Here is a 21,815-nt window from a genome sequence, read left to right as displayed (position 1 = left end):
ACACACTGCAAGGAAGTAGTTGGTGATCAGGCCAGGGAAGGGCTCATCACTACTCAGTGTGGTTGCATTTTTTTCTGTAAAATAAAAGATATCTGATAATTTTCTATTAAGAAAAAACTATAAGAGTGAGCAAACAAAATACTGTAAAGGATCAAGCTGAATCAGGAGCAAGGAATTTGATTCAGTTCTTCAGCATGCTCTTCCAGCCCCCTCTTTTTGAAGTGGCTATTGATTATATTTGATTTCATCATTACCATCTGGTTACTTGTTCTCTATTTTTCCTATCTGCTCTGTGTTAATTTTTCCTTTCTTAACTTCCATCGTGTGATCTGAACATTTTCATTACACTGCTTTCTTTTTCTTTATGTTTCCATTATGCAGTGTTATTTTGTAACGCCTTTTTTCTTTACCCTGGAGCTCACTGAAGGCATCCTTGACTTATTCCAGAACTTCTCAAACATATAAGAAGCATACAACCATTGCACCAAGAACACTTACTGACCTCTGATGTTTTTTGTGCAAGTGTTATGTAGTTTACATATGTATGTTATATGCTTTATTTCGGTGTGTTTCATTGTGGTAGGAAAGGCTAAAGCTGAGAGCCAGTAGTTAAATCCAGTCTCCTACATGGATGGCAGATATCCAGTGAACTGAGCCCTCATTGCTGCCTCCCAGGGAAGGGTCCACGTTACCAGGAAGTTGGTCACATTGTCATTGAACTCAAGGCTCTCCTTGGCATTTGGACGTTTTAAGATTTATTTTTATTGGAAAGGCAGATTTATGGAGAGAAGGAGACTTTTGAAAGATCTTCCAACCACTGGTTCACTCCCCAAGTGGTAGCAACCACCGAAGCTGCACCAATCTGGCGCCAGGAGCCAGGAGCCAGGAGCCAGGAGCTTTTTCTGGATCTCCCATGCGTGTGTGGGATCCCAAGACTTTGGGGTGTCCTTGACTGCTTTCCCAGGTCACATGCAGGGAGCTGGATGGGAAGTGGAGCAGCTGGGACATGAACCAGTGCCCATATGGGATCCTGATACTTGGAGGTGGAAAGTTAGCCACTTGTGCTATTGTGCTGGGCCAGCAATAGAATCATATAAATATTTTTCTCAAGAAGCACTTGGCATTTTAAATATTCTAGAAGAGAAGAGGGAAAAAAGGCAAAGACACTCCCCAGGGTTCAATTTTAACTTCACATTCTCCAAGTAGCAAAATAGCAGCTCTGCCTGTGTGTAGAATGATCTTACATATTTGTATTATTAGTTTTAATCATATTGATATTAGACTATATTTGGATTTTATTGAGCTTCCAAAAAAGTAAGTTTTAGTTGCCAAATGTTTTAGGACTTTAAGAAGGCATGATGTACATATAATAACTCTTATCTACCAAAAAGATGTAAGTGCGTGTGTATGTGTGTGTGTGTGTGTGTATTTCATGAATTTAACTGAATTTCTTTTCTTCTTACTGGACATGAAAAGCATATTAAGTGACCACTGTTGCCTTTGTCTCAAGAGCAAAAAATTGAATTCTTTTTCATTGGCTGCCAATGTGTTCACAATAAATTCACGAAAAGCAACACAAAGAAATGCCTACTGAGCTTCCTTCTGCCAGGCAACTTGTGTTTCAAATTTGGACGCTATCAGAGTGTCACAGTGGCAATATAGGCATTGCACTTCTGTGTTTTGCCTTTCAAGTTTATCAGTTCTTTACTGCTGCTGTTTTTTGTCCCAAGTGGGATATAGTGCATAATCACAGAGTAAATCCTCAAAGAAAAATAAAGTGAGTTCTTCTAATCACGTGCTGGATGTAAACTGTAAAGCTGCAATACATGTTAAATGTTAGCAGTGCTTAAAAACGTGAGGAAATGAAACAAAGAGAAACAAAACCCAAATGTGTCATGAACCAAACAGTTCTGTCTGCTGCCTGTGCATTCGGGGCCTTACCCAGAAAAACATTGCCTGACAGCAATGTCTTGAAGTGTTCCCCTTGTATTTTCTTCCAGCAATTTCATAACTTCAGGCCTCCATCTGTAGTTGATTTGAAGTTTTTTTTTTTTTTTATTGGAAAGACAGATATACAGAGAGGAGAGACAGAGAGGAAGATCCTCTGTCCGATGACTCACTCCCCAAGTGACTGTAACGACCAGTGCTTCGCCAATCCGAAATAAGGAGCCAGGAACTTATTCCAGGTCTCCCACACGGGTGCAGGGTCCCAAGGCTTTGGGCCGTCCTCGACTGCTTTCCCAGGCCACAAGCAGGGAGCTGGATGGCAAGCGGAGCTGCCGGGATTAGAACTGGCGCCCATATGGGATCCTGGCGAGTCAAGGTGAGGACTTTAGCCGCTAGGTCACAGCGCTGGGCCCCATCTGTAGTTGATTTGGTGAGAGTTAGGGATCTAACTTCATTCTTTGTAATCTGAGATTTTTATAACTGTATCTCATCAAAAATTTGTGATTTGGGGGTTGTTTTTTATGTTTTGGTATCAGAATATTTCTGGTCTCATAAAAAGAGTTTGTCAGTTTCCTTTTTTTTTTCAATATTTTGGAAACAGTTTGAGAAGTGTTGTAGTTAATTCACCTTTAAATGTTTTACTTAATTTAGATGCAAAATCATCAAATCTTGACTTTTTAATAGGATACTTTTAATTACCACTCAGTCTCATTTGTTATTGATTTGTTCTGATTTTTGGTATCTTCTTTATTTCATCTTGGTATGTTATATGCATCCTTCTGTGAATTGTCCGTCTGTATTTTCTTGTATCTCATTGAAAATTCCCTTAATGTTGCTGTTTTGAATTCTTTTTCAGACAGTTCATAATTTTTTTCAAAACAGGATCTGTTTCTGGAGAACTGTTTTGTTGTTTTTAGGTGTTGTGCTTCCTTGATTTTTTTATGTTTCTTGTTTTCATACTTTGAAATATTGGCATCTGGTGTAACACCTTATTCTTTAAAGAATGGCTTTTATTAGAAAAGACTTGTTCAGACAGAATGTACAGTGTCAGTAGGGTAGCTACTTTGGTTTTTGTTCCAGTTGACTCCACAGTATAAATGGCAAGTAAATTCTTCATCCATAATCAGACCACAAGCAGGGAGCTAGATGGGAAGTGGAGCAGCCGAGACGCAAACTGATATTCATGGGACCCAACATGTGCAAAATGAAGATTTAGCTACTGAACCATCACTCCAGGCCCCTTCATCCACAGTCAATAAAAGCAGTGTCTGTGATTGCCACGGTTGTTTACTATGTAGCAGTTGGTGTAGTTAATAGTATGATTTTAAATTGGTAAGTGTTTTTAGGAAATAAGGAATTGGGTATAAATTACACTAGGATTTATGATGATAGTAGCTATTAACTTATGCTGTGGGATACGAAGGAGTTATCCCATTGCCCTGGTAGACAAGCCTGAGCGATGTTGTTGCTTGTTGCATGGTAGCTGTGACCCTGGGACTCTATGATGTGGGAGGAGTCTTCTCCAGGTCCTGCTCTGTGGCTGCGAGTGATGCTGGAGCCCACCTCATTAAAAGGTGTAGTTTCAGCACCTGGAATTGTGAGTGAGACCATGCCTAGGTCCCACAGCAGGATATGTTCACTCTGTGCACTTGTGTGCTGGCACTTATGGGCGTGCATGCAGCAGTTCAATGCAGGCAGGATTTTTCCTAGGTTTTACAGGATGCGTTGCTCTGAGGAATGTCATACTAACAGGCAGAATCTTCGCCTTTCAGAGCATGGAGAGTATATTGTTTGGGCTTTACAAGAAAAGCACAGGTTATCCTGGGGGTGTGTACTGGCAAGCAGGCAGCAGTGGTATGGAGTGGTAAGGAGATGGAAAAGGGCATCAAGTGTAGGTGTTTTCAGGACCTAAAGAGTTAAGTCATAGTTCCAGAGCTGCAGCATGCAGGATTTGTATAGGTTTCGTTTGGGATTTGCACTGGCAGGCGTGGGTCTGGAGCAGTGCAAGGTGGGTAGGGTTTGCCCTAGGTCCCACAGAGAGAACTCGGGTGACTGGAATCCAACAGTCTCAGTCCCAGTCCCATAGCTTCAGGACTTGAGGGTTACCTTACTCCATGATCCCCAGGTTGATCACAGGTTATACTCAGTTTTATGAACTAACCAGTAGAAACCTGGATTGGTGGGATACAGATAGGGTTTTCTCCAAATTCCATGGATGAGTGAAGGTGTCCTTGAGGCTTATAGGATAAACTGTCACAGACCCAACGCTTAGGAATGTGGTGGGACTCTTAACTACGCACCTCCAGGTGAAGCCCGGTGACTCTTGGAATATGGTTTACCATCGTAATAGCCCCAGATCTACAAGATTTTGAGGGTACTTATCCATGTCCCACACAATGGTCTCACATCACACTGAGAATTATACAATAGCAGGTGCAGGCCTATAGCATACAAACACAACTTGTGGGACCTGGCATGGTAACCTAGTGGCTACAGTCCTCCCTTTGCATGCATCAGGATCCCATATGGGCACCAATCCATGTCCCAGCTTTTCCACTTCCCATCCAGCTCGATGCTTGTGGCCTGGGAAAGCAGAAGATGGCCCAAAGTCATGGGACACTGCACCTGTATGGGAGACCCAGAAAAAGCTCCTGGCTCTTCGCTTCGGATCGACTCAGCTCCACTCCACCGTTGCAACCACCAACAGATGGAAGATCTTTCTGTCTGTCTCTCTTTCTCTCTGTAAAATCTGACTTTCCAAAACAACAACAAAAACAACAATGAACACAACTTGTGACTTCTCTGGACATAGAAGCACCAGTGTCCTTAGGTCTTAAAGAATAACCAGTCTCAGTCCTAGAGTTTCAGGATGCACTGGTGTCCTAACCCATGTCTCACAAATCAGGTGCCACTTACACTAGGCAGTTTGGACTCAGTCACCAGCCTGAAGCACAGATATGCAAACAGTATCCTCCAAGTCCCCAAAGCATTAAATTCTCAAAGCATTTTTGATAGGTGAGTGAAAATTGCTTCAGGGACTGTAGCATCAACACCCATGGTCTTAGAGTTTCGGGACCGGAAAGGGACTGCCCCCAGTCCCTATAAGGCATAAAATGATGGTACTGGGAGCTGCTGCTCAGATCACCCAGAACCACGCTAAGCATTGCAGAAAAGGACTTTCTCGATGTATTCCCTCGGACTTGTGGGTTGACTGTTGCTAGCATGAATCCCCAAGATGCAGAGGGAAGCCTCCCTAGGTGGTACACAGTGAGTGAGCATAACTCCCGGGATTTGTGCCCACTAATCTGCAGCTGTGGAATATAGAAGAGCCTGCTTTTTATTCCCTGTGAAGTGCTCTGGGGGCTTGTGGTGGCAACAATGCTATTTGCTGTCCATTGCGATAGAATAATGGAATTGAGTGGTAGCTGTTACCACAGCAGCTCGGGCCTGGGATTTGCAAGTAAGGTGAATTTTGCAGGCAAGGTGCATTTCCTTTGTGAAACTCAGCAGGCAGCTTTCTAGACTGGATTTAAAGTTAGGGAGGACTGTACAATTTTTCTTAAGTTAAGTGTGCAGCTCTGGGGTGTTGGCTGGAATCATAGTACTTTCTTCCAACTTTTCCCCAGAAGGATGGCATCCTCTTGACCAGGGAGCCATTGTAGGAGCTGCAGTATGCCTTATTCCCAGTTCCTAGCTCTCTGCTGGCTTTTAGAATCTCTGTGACTTTTAAAGCTCCTGTCATTTATTTACTGAAGTCTTCCCTCTGTCCATCTCCAGGAAATGTGCTCCTTCTTTTGTTGATGTGGTTTGTCTCGGTAGCACAGGGAAGTACAAGCCTCTTTATTTAAAAAGTGTATTTATCTGTTTAAAAAGTAGAGTAACACAGGAAAGAGAAAGAGAAAGAGAGAGAAAGAGAAAGAGAAAGAGAGAGAGAGAGAGAGAGAGAGAGAGAAACTTATCTGCTGCTTTACTCCCCAAATGGCCACGATGGCAAAGGTTGGGCCAAATTGAGGATAGGAGCCAGGAACACAGGTTTCCCACTTTGGCCACCACCTGCTGCTTTCCCAGGTGTGTTTAGCAAGGAGCTGGTTTGGAAGTAGTACAACTGTGACTTGAATTGGCGCCCATATATCATCGCAGCTGACAACTTAATTGACTGAGCTGTAATGCCATCTTCATGGGAACAGTTTTGAAGTGAATGTTGGAAAAAGCCAAGATAGCCATGAATGGAACATTAAAGATGATTTTTATGAGGGCTCAAATGGAGAGAAAGGGCATAGAGAAGGTCACAGTCTTAGAGAGATTATCTTAGCATTGTGAATAGCATGTTGGTAGCACCATGGGCAGTGAAAGCCATTCTAATGAGATCTCAGATGGATATGAATATCCAATATTGCAATGAATATATTATTGCAAACAGGTGGTTACAAAGTGGTTACAAAGTGGCAAAGAAATAAGGTGGCTTGTGTCCAGGCTCAACGGTTTTGAGGAAAGTAATGAAGTGTGATGCACTATAGGGGACGGCATTTGGCAGAACAGCTTAGCTGTCATCTGAAATTTCTGCATCAACACAGGAGTGCCTGGATTTCAATCCTGACACTGCTCCCAAATTCAGATTGCTGCTGATGTGCACCCTGTGAGGCAGCAATTGACAATTCAAACGCTTAAGTCCCTGCTACTCATGTGAGGGACCTAGGCTAAGTTGCAGGCTCCTAGCTTTGGGTTATCCCACTCTGCTGTTGCAAGAATTTGGGAAATGAGCCAACAGATGGGGATGATCTCTCTCTATCTCACTTTCAAGTACATTAAATAAATAAATAAGTGTTTTAAAACACTTAGCTTTCAAAATATATATGATGTGATAATATTGACAAAATGCTTTCATGAACTCTAAAAAAGGTGATGAGCTAAAATATCGGGTAGAATACATCTCAAAGCAGAAAAATATTGAGGCTGCTACATGGATTCTCTTAACAGCATCTGAGAAAATGTGAGACATGGCATAGTAGGCTAAGCCTGCCTCTGGGGTGCCAGCATTTCCATATGAGCACCAGTTCATGTCCCAGCTGCTCCATTTCCAATACAGCTGTCTTCCTATGGTCTGGGAAAGCAGTAGAGGATGACTCAAGTCCTTGTGTCCCTGCACCCTGTGGCAGACCTGGAAGAAGTTCCTACCTTCAAATAGACCCCGATATGGCTGCTGCAATCACTTAGGGGAGTGAACCAGCTCGGAAATGAACTAGTAGATGGAAGTTCTCTTTGTCTGTCTCTCCTTATCTCTATAGAACTCCACCTTTCAAATAAAAAAAAATTAAATATGCAAAGACAAACTATTTAAATGAAAATTATAATTAAAAGGGAAATAGTATATAAACATTTGGAAAATTCTCAGCCTAGCCATGCAAGAAATAAAGAAGGATAAAAGGCAAGGGTATGGCCAAAAATATTTGTTAAGGACCTGAATATGGGTTGGTGGGAGCCAGATGCTATTCATCAATAAAATGGAAGGGTGACGTCAAAAAGATTTCATACATATTTGAGGCTGCCATGCATCTTACAGCCTCAGAGTGTGAGGGTACAGAGGGAATAAGGATTTTGAAAGAGGGCCCCAGGGCTGCTGTGTGCTGTGAGACCTTGGAGCTCATGGAGCCAGGAATGACTCAGGACTTTCTGCCTACTGTTACAAAGTTCATGTGCCACCTCAGTTATGACTCAGGTGGACCCAGATGTGGCTGGAGCTGCTGGTCTTCTGGAAAGCACAAGTACTGGAGCCTTAGTGACATCCATATGGTGTTAATTCTGTAGGTGTGCAGACTGCATGATCTGTGGACGAAATTTCAAGATACCTCAAGGAGTCTCAATACCCAGCAGAGTTTTGCTGCGCGGTTACAGAGAGCCTCATCAGGGAAATATTTCCTGGAACTATGTGAGTACAGGGCTATCCTCAAGCTCTCACAGTTGTAGGGCCAGCCAGAACCTGACTTCAGCATGGGAGAACAGCATGGGCTATGCCAAGCAAAGCTTTTAGGGTGGGGGATATCAAGAATGTTGTGGCCTAACTCTTGCCCCATTGTGTCTGCAAAGTGGGACACGAAGTGAAAGAAGATTATTTTTTAAGCTTTAAAATCTAAAATTTTTTCCCTCCTTGGGTTTTAGACTTACTTGGAACCTGGCACTTCTCCCTTCTTTTCTATTGTTCCCTTTGAAAAGAATAGGAGTATCTAACTTATGTCCACCAACAATTTTCTTTTGGAAGTACATAGCTTTGTTGAGTTTCACAGGCTGTCCACTGGAGGGACACTAGCCTCTGGATGACTTGGGCCCTGAGTCTCATAAGTAGTTGATTAAATGAGATTATGGATTTTAGAGTTTCTAGTTGCTGTTTGGTATAGATTAGCACTTCTGGAGCCATTGAGTGAGTGGATGCATATGTGAGGATATGTAGGTGACCCAGAACTCCTGAGTTTGGAACTTGAGCCACAAGGCAACAGTGTTGGGAGGTGTAGGTTGTGAGGCAACTTCCCTTGTGAATGAATACATTTTCCTATAAAAAGAGCTTAAGTGGGTGGATTCTCTCTCTTCAGCTCTTCTTCCATGTAAAGACAAATTGTTCCCCCTGTCTGGAGTACACAGGATTCAAGGCTCATTCTTGGAATAGAGAAACAAGGGCCTTAATCTGCTTGTCACCTTGATCTTGGGCATCTCAGCCTTCAGAACTGGGAGAGAACACATTTCTGTTCTTTATACGTTATCATCTATGGAACTTCTGCTTTAGATGCACACAACAGACATTGGCTAGAGGAAGTATTGCAGGCCAAATGCAGGCATGGATCAGGACAATAAGCCATCACCAACTTGAAGTGGATGGTCACTACACTGCAAATGCTTTTGGGTGGCCCTGACAGTGGATGGAGAAATGTCTTTCAGTGAATGAATTTCAGGTGAAGTATCTACTTACTCCTTTTTTTGTGGAAGGAGGGATAGCCTGTGGCATATATGAGTGTACTGCCAGAGTTCATGGAAAATAGACTCAAAAGGTAGGTTTGTTTGGTTGCAAAAAATTCTTGAATTCCATGTATAGTTCCTTCATAAAATGCAAATTTTTTTCTTATAGAAGATTTTTTGAATTGGAAAGGCAGATTTGCAGAGAGGAGGAGATTTAGATAGAAAGATCTATCCACTGGTTCACTTTCTATGTGGCTGCAATGGCTGGAGCTGAGCTGATCTGAAATCAGGAGCCAGGAGCCTCCTCTGGGTCTCCCATGTAGGTGCAGGAGGTGCAGAGTCCCAAGGTTTTGAGCCATCCTCCACTGCTTTCCCAGGCCACAAGCAGGGAGCTGCATGGGAAGCTGAGTAGCTGGAGCACAGATTGGTGCCCATATGGGATCGTGGTGCATGTAAAGCAAGAATTTAGCCACTACACTGTCGTGCCAGGGTCCGTAATATGTATTTTATATAAACTTTTTTTTGAAGAATTCTCATGAATGGATTCTGTTTGGAGCAGGTACAAAACAGAACATATTTTTTACATTCTATTTTCCACAAATTTTTTTTCAAGATTTATTTTTTGTTTGAAAGGTGTAGTTACAGAGAAATTGAAAGAGATTGAGAGGGACAGTGTGTGTGTGTGTGTGTGTGTGTGTGTGTGTGAGAGAGAGAGAGAGAGAGAGAGAGAGAGAGAGAGAGAGAGAGAGAGAGAGAGAGAGATGAGAGATATCTTCTATCCGTGGGTTCACTCCCAAAATGGCTGCAATGACTGGAACTGGGCTGGTCTAAAACCAGGAGCTAGGAGCTTCTTATGGGTCTCCCATGTGGGTTCAGTGTCCCAAGGATTTGAGCTACTTTCCCAGGCTGTAAGAAGCAAGGCAGATGGGAAATGGAACTACTGGAATTCAAACCAGTGCCCATACTGGATGCTAATGCACAAAGGCTTAGCCTGAAACATCTAGGGGCTGGCCCCAATTTTCTACAGACTTTTTGAAGTACTCTCACATTTGCTGCTCAGGGATACAGAAAGAACATAATCAGGCAACTGATGAAAAGAGATTTACAAAAAGATAGATAGATGGACCTGTTGGAATGCTAACAGAATATGAAGATAATTATGCCATTAATGCCCACCAGAGGGCGCGTAGTGCGAGGGAAATTCTCAGAGTTCAGATAAGAATGAAGATGACCTTGCCTGTTGATGTAAGCTAGACTCTCTATTCAACTAGTTCTTACTTACATAATGGGCCCGTGGACAGAAAGGAGCTGCAGGTAGGGATAGTGATTGAGCATAGATTTAGCATTCTAAAGTCCATACCACTGCTGTATGTTAATTCTGACAGCAGTTCTTAAGCCTGTGTAGTTCTCCTGCTCTGCCACTATTGTCCAAGGAGACCCAGCTGCCTACCTGGTGACAGGCTGATTACAGCAGACCTTTGCCAATAGGAAGGGGATGGTGCTTTGGTCTCATAGGGATAAACACATATTCTGGTGTGGGTTTTCCTTTTATATTCACATGGGCTTCTGCTCAGCCACTATAACTCATGTGTTTAGAGACTGATGTATCTATGTCTGTGGCAATTTGCCTGGGCCGTGATGCCCAGATATTTGGTCAAATATTACTTTAGATATTTCTGTGAAAGTGTTTTCTTGAATGAGATTAACATTTAAGTTGGGTAAGTTTGAGTAAGGTAGATTAAATTCTATTACATGGGGCTCAACTGGTTAATCCTCTGCCTGCAATGCTGGGATTGTTAGTGTCTCAGCTGCTCCACTTCCCATCCAGTCCCCTGTTGTTTGTGGCCTGGGAAAGCAGTCAAGGACGGCCCAAAAGACGCTCTGGGCTCCTGGTTTTCTTTCTATATTTCAGTGTTTCTCCTTTTCTCAGTAAATATGCCTTTCCAATAAAAATAAATTTAAAAATTCTGTTAGTCATTCCATTAGTTGTAAGCCTTCATAGACCAAGTCTGTTGTCTCTAAACAAGAAGGAATTCTGTTGGCTTTTATACTGCATTTTCCCTTGTGTCTCCAGCCTACCCTGCAGAGTTGGGATTTGCAGTCTCACTGTCATATAGGCCAGTTCATTTAAATCTTTCTGCTGATACACACACACACACACACACACACACACACACACTATTGGTTGTTTCTCTAGAGAACCTAATGTGCCTATCCAAAATTGTCTTTATTTTCTATTCTTATTTATTTAAAACAAGACTTTATTTCTATTGGAAAGGCATATTTACAGAGAGAAGGACAAAGAGATCATCTGTCCATTGGTTCACTTCCCAAATGACCGCAATAGAAGGAGCCAGGAGCTGCTTCCGGATCTCCCACGCGGGTGCATGAGCCCAAGGCTTTGGGCTGTCTTCCACTGCTGTCTCTGCTATAAGCAAGGAGCTGGAAGGGACATGCAGCTACTGGCACATGAACTAGCACCTATGTGGAACCCTGGCGCTTGCAGGCAGAGGATTAGCCAGTTGAACCATCACACCGGGCGCCGTACTCTTATTTTTAATTTGTATAAAATGAGTGGATTTCACATTTTTCATAACACGTAGTTAGAAGAATGAGAGGGATAGCTGGGTCACACAGTAGATCAATTCCCAGCTGTCTTGGCATTCTCCATGCTGGCTTCTGTAGTGGCTGCCCTAGCCTACATTCACAACAACAGTGGAATAGGGTACATTTATCCCCACATCCTTGCCAACAGATGTTGCCTACCCCATATTTTGAAGAATTTCCTTTAGATTCTGTGCTAGCAGAAGGCAACGGAGGACAAAATGGGCAGCTGAAGTAGGTAGCTTTCATTGCTTCAACTTCAAAACTGGAGATTGTAGCAGTTGTTTTATGTAACTTAAAACTCTGTATTTATGCACACTGCCTTGGCAGAAGAGCACTTGTGCTCACTGTGGGAAAATGACTAAATTGCCATCACCCTGCAATCATCCTCTAGTTGGTGGATCTTTGTGTCACTTGGCTTGGGAAAGAAATTGTTCATGTGGGTGAAGGACAAGAGCGGACACAGAGATGGGGGGTGTTGAATACCTGCCACGTGTTTCTTCAGATTCACTCTCTGTTGTTTTATCCTGCTCTCAGTTCTGGCTTACATTGATAAGTTCCCTCATTTAGTTCATTTCCAGCTGAGTTTCTCCGTGTGATCGTGCATTTGGTCATTTGTGTAATGCAACGTATTGGACACTGACTTGGCGCGAGGCACTGTTTTAGGCTTGACTTTGGATTTGGATAGCAGGAATGTTCAACAATAATAAAAAAAAAAAATCTAAGTCCCTGAATTTAGGAAGCTCTTATTTATGGGGAAGAAAATTGTAAGTACATTAAAAACAAGATAATTCCAGATTATGCCCCAATGAAAACCAAACAAATTAGTAGGAAAGTATGTGGCATGGGAGACAGAAATCTTAGATTTGCTTGCAAAGGAAATACGGTTAGAGAAGGACGGAGTGCTCTAGGTAAGCTCTGGATATACCAATATTTAGAGGCTTGGAAAAGTAATTATCAGTGGGTTTATGACTTTGCTGAGTGCCACATACTGTGTACCATGGGATCTGTCAAATAGTACTCACTCAATGGTAGCTGATATTGTTACTTTTCTTTTTTAATTTTTAAAAAAGTTTTATTTATTTTTATTGCAAATTCAGATATACAGAGAGGAGGAGAGACAAAGAGGAAGGTCTTCCGTCTGATGATTCACTCCCCAAGTGAGCGCAACAGCCGGAGCTGAGCCAGTCCAAAGCCAGGAGCCGGGAACTTCCTCCAGGTCTCCCACGCGGGTGCAGGGTCCCAAGGCTTTGGGCCGTCCTGGACTGCTTTCTCAGGCCACAAGCAGGGAGCTGGATTGGAAGCGGAGCTGCCAGGATTAGAATAAGTGCCCATGTGGGATCCCAGCATGTTCAAGGTGAGGACTTTAGCTGCTAGGCCACTGCGCCGTACCCGATATTGTTACTTTTAACATTTCCTTTTTTTATTTGATAGGTGGAATTACAGAGAGATAGAAGAAAGCAGAGAGATCTTCCATCTATCGGTTCACTCACCAGATGACCACGAAGCCAGCGCTGACCTAGGCTGGACCCAGACTGCTGAGACTCTATCCTGGTCACCCAACATGGGAATGGGGTTCAAACACCTGGGCTATCTTCCACTGCTTTCACGGCTTCAATAACAAGGATGTGGATTGGAAACAGAGCAGCTGGGACTTCAACCTGTGCTCATATGGAATGTTGTTGTAGCAAGTGGCACGTTAATTTGATGGCACTGCAGCACTGGTCCCAATTGTTACTTCCTACACTATTAAAATAGTTTTCTAATTATTCTCTTTGAACCCTCCTTCCCCAGCTGCTGCTTCTCTACTCAAAACAAACATCTGGATAGAATATTCCACCTGACCTCTATGCAGTGGCGTCACTTTAATCTGACACACTGTTCACTTGTTTGATATTTTTCAGGGATTTCCAGCTGCCTACAACAGGGATTTGTACTTTTATATAAAGATCCATAGTAGATAGTCCTAGGCTTTGTGTTACAAATTCTTAATTTTGTCATTATATAGCAAAAAGGGCAAAAAGCAGGCATAGAAGGCAATTAAATGGATATGAGTCTTTCAAAACCCGTTACATGCAAAAAACAAAGGACACACTGGATCTGAACCATAGACCATAGTCTGTTGACTCCTGACAGACAATTCAATTAGGCTTTCAGGACATTATTAACCCCCTTTAAAATTTATTCATTTATGTATTTGACATAGGGAGGGAGAAGAGATATGAAGCCAACTGTGAAATCAAAATCAGTGCAAGTTCAAACAACTGTTGAAATTGTAACATTAGTTTTATAGGTGCAATACCTAATAGTTAAGAAAATTTGATAATAGTGGTATCATGGTGACACCTATTGTCTGTCTCTAGTCATTACAACGGCAGATTTAATTTCGGTTTCGAATCTTACTACTAGGGGACAACACTGAGCCTTAGTCTGGTCAAACAGTCTGGGCTGAATATGACAAAAAGCTGGGTTAGGCTTCTACCTCTACATTCACAACTGAAGGAAAACTGATTCATAAATACACATTCACAGCTCTCCACGATGGGGCTTTAAAAAGTTCGTGGAAATATGGAATCAACAACCTATTTTGATGCAAAAAAAATGCATTTATGCCTAAGAGGGGTATTCAAACAGTTTGTGGAAAATATTCTGCAAAAACTATCCATGGGCTTCCAAATGTTTGCATCAAAATGAATGTCTTAATCTCACTGTTTCTATAAGGTTCTTGAGGTACAAGTGTGGCAGACAGAGAGTTTATTACTACTGAGGTTCCAAAGAACTTTCAGTGAGGCGGGATTAAGTGAAACAGTTTCAGGAAGGCCAGGAATTGCAGGCCAGAGGTCCCACTGCAATCAGTCAATCAAGATGCAGAAGTTTGTCTGACATCTTTTTTTTTTTTTTTTTTTTTTTTTTTTGTAGTTTTTCCTGTCTTAGTCTCCCCAATGTTTAACTTCCTGGGTATTTTGGCTTTATTAGAATGGGTTGGAGAACAGAAAAGGCATCAGCTGTGTGCAGGAGAGACTGCACATGTGCGCTGACTGCTTTACAAAAAGCTGCTCCCGTGCCAATCAACTTGGTTCTGTAAGGACTTCGTGCCTTCCTTCCCAAGGGTGGGGTTCTCCTGGCCTAATCACATCCCACCAGCTGTCTCCTGTTAAGGTTCCAGCAATGATCAGTGCTGTCACATCGATGACCAAGTTTTTAGCACACAAATGTTGGGGGGCAAAATCAAGCCATATCCAAAACATATTCTTTCTTTCCACGAATATCCATTGATACTACATTTATATATATATTGATATTGACAATGTAGAACAGGAGCTGATAAGGGTTGTAACCAAAATCTGGTATGTTCATGGAATTTCTGATGCCCTAAGTGAGAAAACTGAGGAAATAAGTGAGACAGAGTGCCTACCTGATGTTGCTGACATAGCAGTGCTAAAAGGTCTGGAGTGTTCGAAGTGTCAGTGATTTTAAACTCCTAAGGACTCCAAATGGTTTTGAATCTTCTGTCCTAAAATTACAGATTTTATTGTAACTGAAACCTATGGATCCCAAAGCCATTTTTGTTTTTTGTTTTTTTTTTAAAGACTTATTTTTATTACAAAGTCAGATATACAGAGAGGAGGAGAGACAGAGAGGAAGAGCTTCTGTCCGATGATTCACTCCCCAAGGGAGCCGCAACGGGCCAGTGCGTGCCGATCCGATGCCGGGAACCAGGAACCTCTTCAGGGTCTCCCACGCGGGTGCAGTGTCCCAAAGCTTTGGGCCGTCCTCGACTGCTTTCCCAGGCCACAAGCAGGGAGCTGGATGGGAAGTGGAGCTGCCGGGATTAGAACTGGCGCCCATATGGGATCCCGGGGCTTTCAAGGCGAGGACGTTAGCCGCTAGGCCACGCCGCCGGGCCCCCCAAAGCCATTTTTGAGTATATGCATAAATCCAATGAACACCATCTGTGACTTTTTTCTTAAAGTGGCAACAGATGGAGCTGAAGTTGTGCCATAAGCAGGTAAAGCTGATATTGACAATATCAGCGTCCCATATGGGTGCCAGTGTATGTCTGGGCTGCTCTCCTTCCAATCCAGCTCCCTACAGAGTGTTCTGATGGAGCAGCAGGAGGTGCCCCGAATGCTCGGACCACTGCCACCCACGTGAGAAATCTGGATACACTCCTGGCTCCTGGATTAGCCTGGCCCTGGCTGTTCTGCACATTGTGGTTGTTATGAATATAACATTATATAAGGTGTGTATAAGTACCAATCATACAGAAATCAAAAGTGTTGGCCAAGATGTGAAGCAGCAAGAACTCACATTGCTTATTGGAAGATATTAAGGTACAGATAACTTTGGAAAAATAGTTTCATAGCTATATAAAACTTAAATGGGATTTCTAGACTACCTAGCAATACTCTATTACCTGAGAAGTGCAAACATTATGTCCCCCCAAAAGAATGTACACATTTAATTGAAGCTTTTTTCATGATAGCTAAAAACTCGAAACATTCCAAAAATGTATCACTTGATAAATAGATAAGAAGTGGAGTATTATTTGGTCATAAAAACAATGAACCAACATATGTTAGAGCATGCATGCACCTTGAAAACAATATGTTGAATGAAAAAGGCTAGCCACAAAAGACCATGCCGTATTGTTTCATTTATATAATGCCCCAAATAGGCAGACCTGTAGAGCCACAAAGTCGGTTAGTGGTTGCTTGGGTCTAGGAAGAGCAAGCGGAGCAGTGGGGGGTAATTTTTAAACAGATACCACATTTCTTTGTGGGAATAGTGGGATGTTTTTAATTGAAAAGCGGTAGGATCAAGTGTTGAGGTGCAGTGGATTAAGCTATTGCTCGTGACACTGACATGCTATGTAAGTACTGGTTCTCAAGCTCCCTGCTAATGTTCTGGGGAAAACAGCAGAAAATTACCCAAGGCACCCAGGTGGGAGACCCAGATAGAGTTCTTGGCTCCCTCCTGGTGTTAGCCATTGGGGGAGTGAATGGAAGACCTCTCTCTCTCTCTCTCTCTCTCTCTCTCTCCCTCTCTCTGTGGATGTTTTTCATTTTCTCAAATAAGTCTTTAAAAAAGCATTGAAAACTGCTGATGCTGAATCATACCATGCAATATTTTCTTTATTACATGTTTTTTTTAAGGCCATGGAAGGAGGGAGAATAGGGAGGAGTCTTGGAGCACTACTAATGTTTTGTTCTTAATTTGAGTATTGGTTGTGACTGTACACAGACGCAAAACTCATTACTTGTATACTTACGTGCACCTCTTGGTATGTGCATTGTATTTCAATAAAATCCTTTCCCAAAACAAAACAGTGATGTTTGCACAACCTTGTGAATATACTGAAAACAAACTCATAAAAACCTGTAAAGTATACATTTCAAAAAGATGGATTTTCTGCTGTGTGGGTGAGCTATTCTCATACCTCAATAAAGCTAATTGAAAAATGTCTGTTGCATAGAAACCCGCATTTAATAGAAGCCAGTTTTGGCCATTAATGTCTTAGTTCTTACCCCTGGGCATCCACAACAAGGCCTTGAGTGAATGGTGCCTAGGAACTGATAAAGGACAAAAGATAGTTCTCAAAAGATAGAGTAAATGTGTGTGTGTGTGTGTGTGTGTGTGTGTGTGTACGCACACGCATGCGTGCACACATAAAGGCATGGATGGGACTTTGGGTCTCTCTTGGAAAAAAAGGTACTGAGAGAAGACACTTAAGGAGAATAGAAGATGAACAATCCCCCACTTTGGCTTTAGCAGAGTGCCAGCCTTAATCACCTTTCATATCCTGGACTGGAACCACAGCTGATGAACATCCTGGAATTTAGAGCTGTCCTGGAGAGAAAATGCTTTGTGTTTATTAGACAAAAGGTAAAAGGAAGATCACAAAGGCACAATCTGGGGGAATGTGAGTCTGACTTTGAAAGGTGGAAGGCAGTAGTCTGTGGAGGACACATTTATCCAGAGGACTCTAATTGTCTGTTAATCTCTGGGTCAACGCATTTAGGTCAGTACTAACTCAGCTACAGTTGGGATCAATTTAAAGGATTAGAAGTGTTGCTCCAAATCCTAATCAAGGTCTTGGTCTGCGGATGCTAAAGAGTGAATTTGAAAAGGTTCACTATCCCTTTCAGTTACTCACTCCATTAATGAAATTTATCAACAGGTTGGAGTTCTTGGCAGGATTATGAATGGGTAGAGGATGTGCAGAAATGGACACATTGGGGTGGCTCTGTCAGATTTGCATGTGGATTGAAGATGTTTAAGTGGTGGATTGCATGGTGAGTAGTTGACGGTTCTTGCTTGTAAGAATGTAACAGGGAAAAACAGCCCACTTGTGAGCTCAGCCTTTGACTGAGATGCATTCATTTTACTGCAATATATAGAAAAAAAAAGGAAAAAAGAAGAAAGGAAGGAAAGAAGGAAAGAATAGGGGAAAGGGAAAAGGGAAGAGGAGACTTTGAAAGACTTTGAATTAAGATTTGGGCTCCAAGGCTCTTAGCTAAGCCTTCATTTAGTTTCCCTCATGATTCTTTTTGACTTTCTTCCTGGTGTTGTCTTACACAACCTGTTAATTTGATTCAGGCTGTAACTGCAAACATCAATCATCCTGAGAAGTTCCTGTCTTGACAAGCTGGGATGAGGAACCATTTCCCTCCGAGCTATTTGTCATAGTCTTTCTTTGTACGTTTTTAAAGAACAGACTTCCCTCCAGATTGGGAAAGCTACCTGCCAGGAAATGTTGCATCCCCGAGGCTCTGGCCACCTTCTATGTCGCCACCTGAGTCAGCTGCTCCAGAACAACTGTGGGTCTGGAGCAGTATGTCTCGAGAATGCTGAGCCTTCCAACTCTATTTTGATTATGCCCATGTTTCTCATTAACTCCAGGGAAGCCTACAACTGTTTTTTTTTTTTTTTTTTTTTTGAAGACAGTAAGACACCTTCTTTTTCATAAGAGCGTTCTGTTTTTTTTTTTTAATTTAAATCCAAATCATCAGGTGAAAGCTAAATGCTATTTTATTTTATTTTATTAAGAGCAAACTTTTTTGAATTTAGGAAAGGGCAGGCATTGTGCTTAGAAGACCTGGATTCTAACATTCAAATGCCAGCCTGCCACCTGTAATAGATCACTGTGATCTGAGCAGCACAGGTCCCATCAGGTTTCTATCTCTAAAATGGTCAATCTCCTGTTGCCTATCTGCTACTGATGGATGAAACTGAAATTACAACACTAGAATTTCTTGATGGGAATGTCTGCCCACCTGTATTAAAAATAAACACTACCGTTACGGAGTTGTAGGGAAATGCTAGCATCCATTTACATATCAGCACAAATTATTTAAAGAGATTCTTTAACTTGTTTTTCTCCCAATTGACCGGAGAGGAGAGGACTGGGCTAGAAGTTTGAAGATCAAGTTTACATACTGGCTAATTTTACAACAAAACAAAGCAAAGCAAAACAAAACAAAAACAAAAAACACCCCACCAGGTTCTGAATAATGTCTTAAGTGAACATTGCTGCACTCTCCATTCAAACGCAAGTGATTGCTTTTCCTGATGAGATTTCTTGACCAGGACTCTATCCTCCTTCACTTCTTTTGTGATTCTAGTCATAGCACAATAATGAAAAAATAACCAATGACTCTAGGAACCCAGATTTCGGCCAAAGCTGTCTCTAGAACTGCAGGGGAGATGAGGCATCAATTACATCACAGTTGCTTGAAAGAGGATTATAGACCCGAACTAAAAATCATTAAGAACTTGAATCTCTGAGACACAAGGCAGTACAAACCACTTGGGGCAATCCATTTTTCATAGGAAGTTAATTAGTGCAGGAAGAGTTAGAGAGTGTTGAATAAACTCCAAGAGCAGTTTAGCGCTACAGATTTTGAGAAGTTGCTGTCTTTCAATAGCACAGAATACCAGGATCAATATATGGTGGACAAGAAAGGGTCTTGCAGAACCTGTATTCGTGCTGAGGGGCACACGAGAGCCCCGAGGCAGGGAGTGATGTGTCCAGCGGTGATTCAGTAATGGAAGGGGGTCTGGAACGCTGGCCTTCTGATTCCCAATGCAGTGCTCTTTGTGAACAGCAAGCAAGAACCAGCGTTTGTTGAAAAACCATTGTATGCTTAGTCTCCTAATTAATTTAAGCCCTTATCTCAAAAAGATGACATTAAATTTACCCTCATTTTGCAGACAAGGAAATTGTGAATCAGAGCTAATAGGCTACAGGGTACACTCCTGATAGCTTCCATTCTTCAAACCAGGATTAGCTTTATATAGAAGACAAGGTGACTGGTGGGTCCCACTTCTGCTTGTGCGGTGCTGTGCCCTGAGTCAGAGGTAAGTGAGCTTTCTCAGCACTGGGATTAAAACACTGGTGGGCAATTCCTTCTAGTTGGAGAATGAATTCCAACTTGCTCCTGTCTACTTGCTCTGTTCATCTTCCATTTTTAATTCATTAGTTCTTTCATGAGTTATTAAGAAAACATTTTTAAAACAGTGGTCATCAGTGGTCATCTGAATTCCATTTGAATAGCATAGTATATATGAGCGTCTCAGTGAATTCCTAGGTTACTGGCCTTCTAGCACAGTGCTTAATCAACAGTGATGCAAAACCCTTTTACCATTGTATTTCTCAGGCAAATTACTTTCCCTTTTCTGAATCCCAGTTTCGTTCTCTGTGAGTAATGGTCATAACACTCACCTCAAAAGAATCTTAATGAGTTTTTAAAAGTGCATTTAAAAAATGGAATAATACATGTAAAGCATGTAGCTGAGTGTTTGGCACATCACTGGAACCTAGAACAATCTCAGCCTGTATTTCCAAGTGCTCAATTCTGGCTTAAATGTAAAGGTTTGTGAAAGAACCCATCACAGTGGTTTGTTTGTGGGAGAACAGGTAGTTCATTGTCTTCTGTCTTAAAACCCTTTTGTGTTGTTACTGCAAAACACCTGCGGCTGGGAACTTGATAAAGGAGGGGGTTTGTGTAGTTCATGATTCCAGATGCATGGGAAGTCAAGATCCGGTGGCTGCATCTGGCAAGAACCTCATGCTGCATCATATGGGATGGCAGCTAACATCACATGGCAAGAGGGTGTGGAAGAACAGTGAGCTGGCACAGAGGGAAGAGAGATCTTGTGGTGAGAGAGGGGAGCTGCTAGGCTAGCTTTATCATATCCTCTTCTCTTGAAAACTAATGCATTTCTGTGAGAATGACCCTCACAAAAAATCTCATTAATCCATCTAAAAGACCTAGTCATATCTTAAAGTTCCCACTGCCTCTCAATATTTTTGTGTACTAAGGGGCACATATCAGCATGAATTTTTATAGAGACAAACCACTCCCAAGCCATAGCACCTTATATTATCGGTTTCTGGAATTAGGGGTCTGCTTCCATGTTGGTTGCCTTCCCAAAAAAAGATGCATTTACTTGTTTGAAAATCAGTCATATACAGGGGGAGAAAGAAGGGAGGGGAGAAGGGGGAGAGGAGAGAGAGAGAGAGAAAGAGAGAGAAGAGGAAAGAGGAGGAGATCTTCATTCCCCGAATGGCCACAATGGCTGATCTGGCAGTATGAGCCAAGAGCCTCTTCTGTGTGTCCCACATGGGTCCAGGGGTCCAAGTCCTAGGGCCATCCTCTGTTGTTTTCTCAGGTGCATTAGCAGGGAACTGGATTGCAAATGGAACAGCTGGGACATGAATCAATACCCATTTATGATGCTGCCACTGCATGTGGCAGCTTTACCTGCAGTGCCACAACGTTGACCCCCAATGCTGCTTACTTCTAGTGGTAAAAACAGTGAGAGCCTATCAGGGCAGAGGTAAATATGGTTCAATACTCTTGACACAATGCAGATCAGAAATAGGGATTCCTTCTGTGCAACTCCAGAGAAGGAATTACTCCTGAAGTGTCCTAACTCCCAAATGCTGCCATGATAGAAGAAAAGAGAAGGTGAGGAGAGAAACACTTGACTTTTGACTAGTGCTCAGTCTATGGTGTTGGACTGGGAACTCTTTGAAGACAAATTCACAACTCACCCTCCATGCATCAGCATCTCATCCTCACATCTTCAGCATTAGTGTTTGTAACTAATCTGTTTGCAGAGAGAGGCTGGATTAGCTTATCTAGGAGTGTCCAGAAACATATTTGAGGGTTTTATGCATATAATAAGCCCAGAACAATCTTCCAACCAGCTCCAAAGCAATATTGGAAATTTGTTTCTCCCCACACACAACTCTGAGCCTCTGACTCACCTTTCTGTGAGGCGTTTCTTCTCATATGCTTTTCTTGACCTTC

At 42.3% G+C, this 21,815-nt stretch overlaps 1 protein-coding gene across 1 annotated transcript in view; it reads left to right on the top strand.

Moving 5' to 3' along the window:
• The first annotated feature begins 17,582 nt into the window (after positions 1 to 17,582).
• The window catches only part of GUCY2F (guanylate cyclase 2F, retinal), a 106,688-nt gene continuing 102,455 nt past the window's right edge, over positions 17,583 to 21,815 (top strand). Inside the window, exon 1 of the mRNA XM_004590182.3 lies at positions 17,583 to 17,792. The gene's annotated coding sequence lies outside the window, so the exon portion shown is untranslated. The remainder of the gene's footprint in view (positions 17,793 to 21,815) is intronic.

The sequence above is a fragment of the Ochotona princeps genome, chromosome X (genome assembly GCF_030435755.1).
Source record: "Ochotona princeps isolate mOchPri1 chromosome X, mOchPri1.hap1, whole genome shotgun sequence".
Classification (NCBI taxonomy): domain Eukaryota; kingdom Metazoa; phylum Chordata; class Mammalia; order Lagomorpha; family Ochotonidae; genus Ochotona; species Ochotona princeps.
Note: the sequence above shows the minus strand (reverse complement) of the source record. Positions and strands in the feature narration are given on the sequence as shown.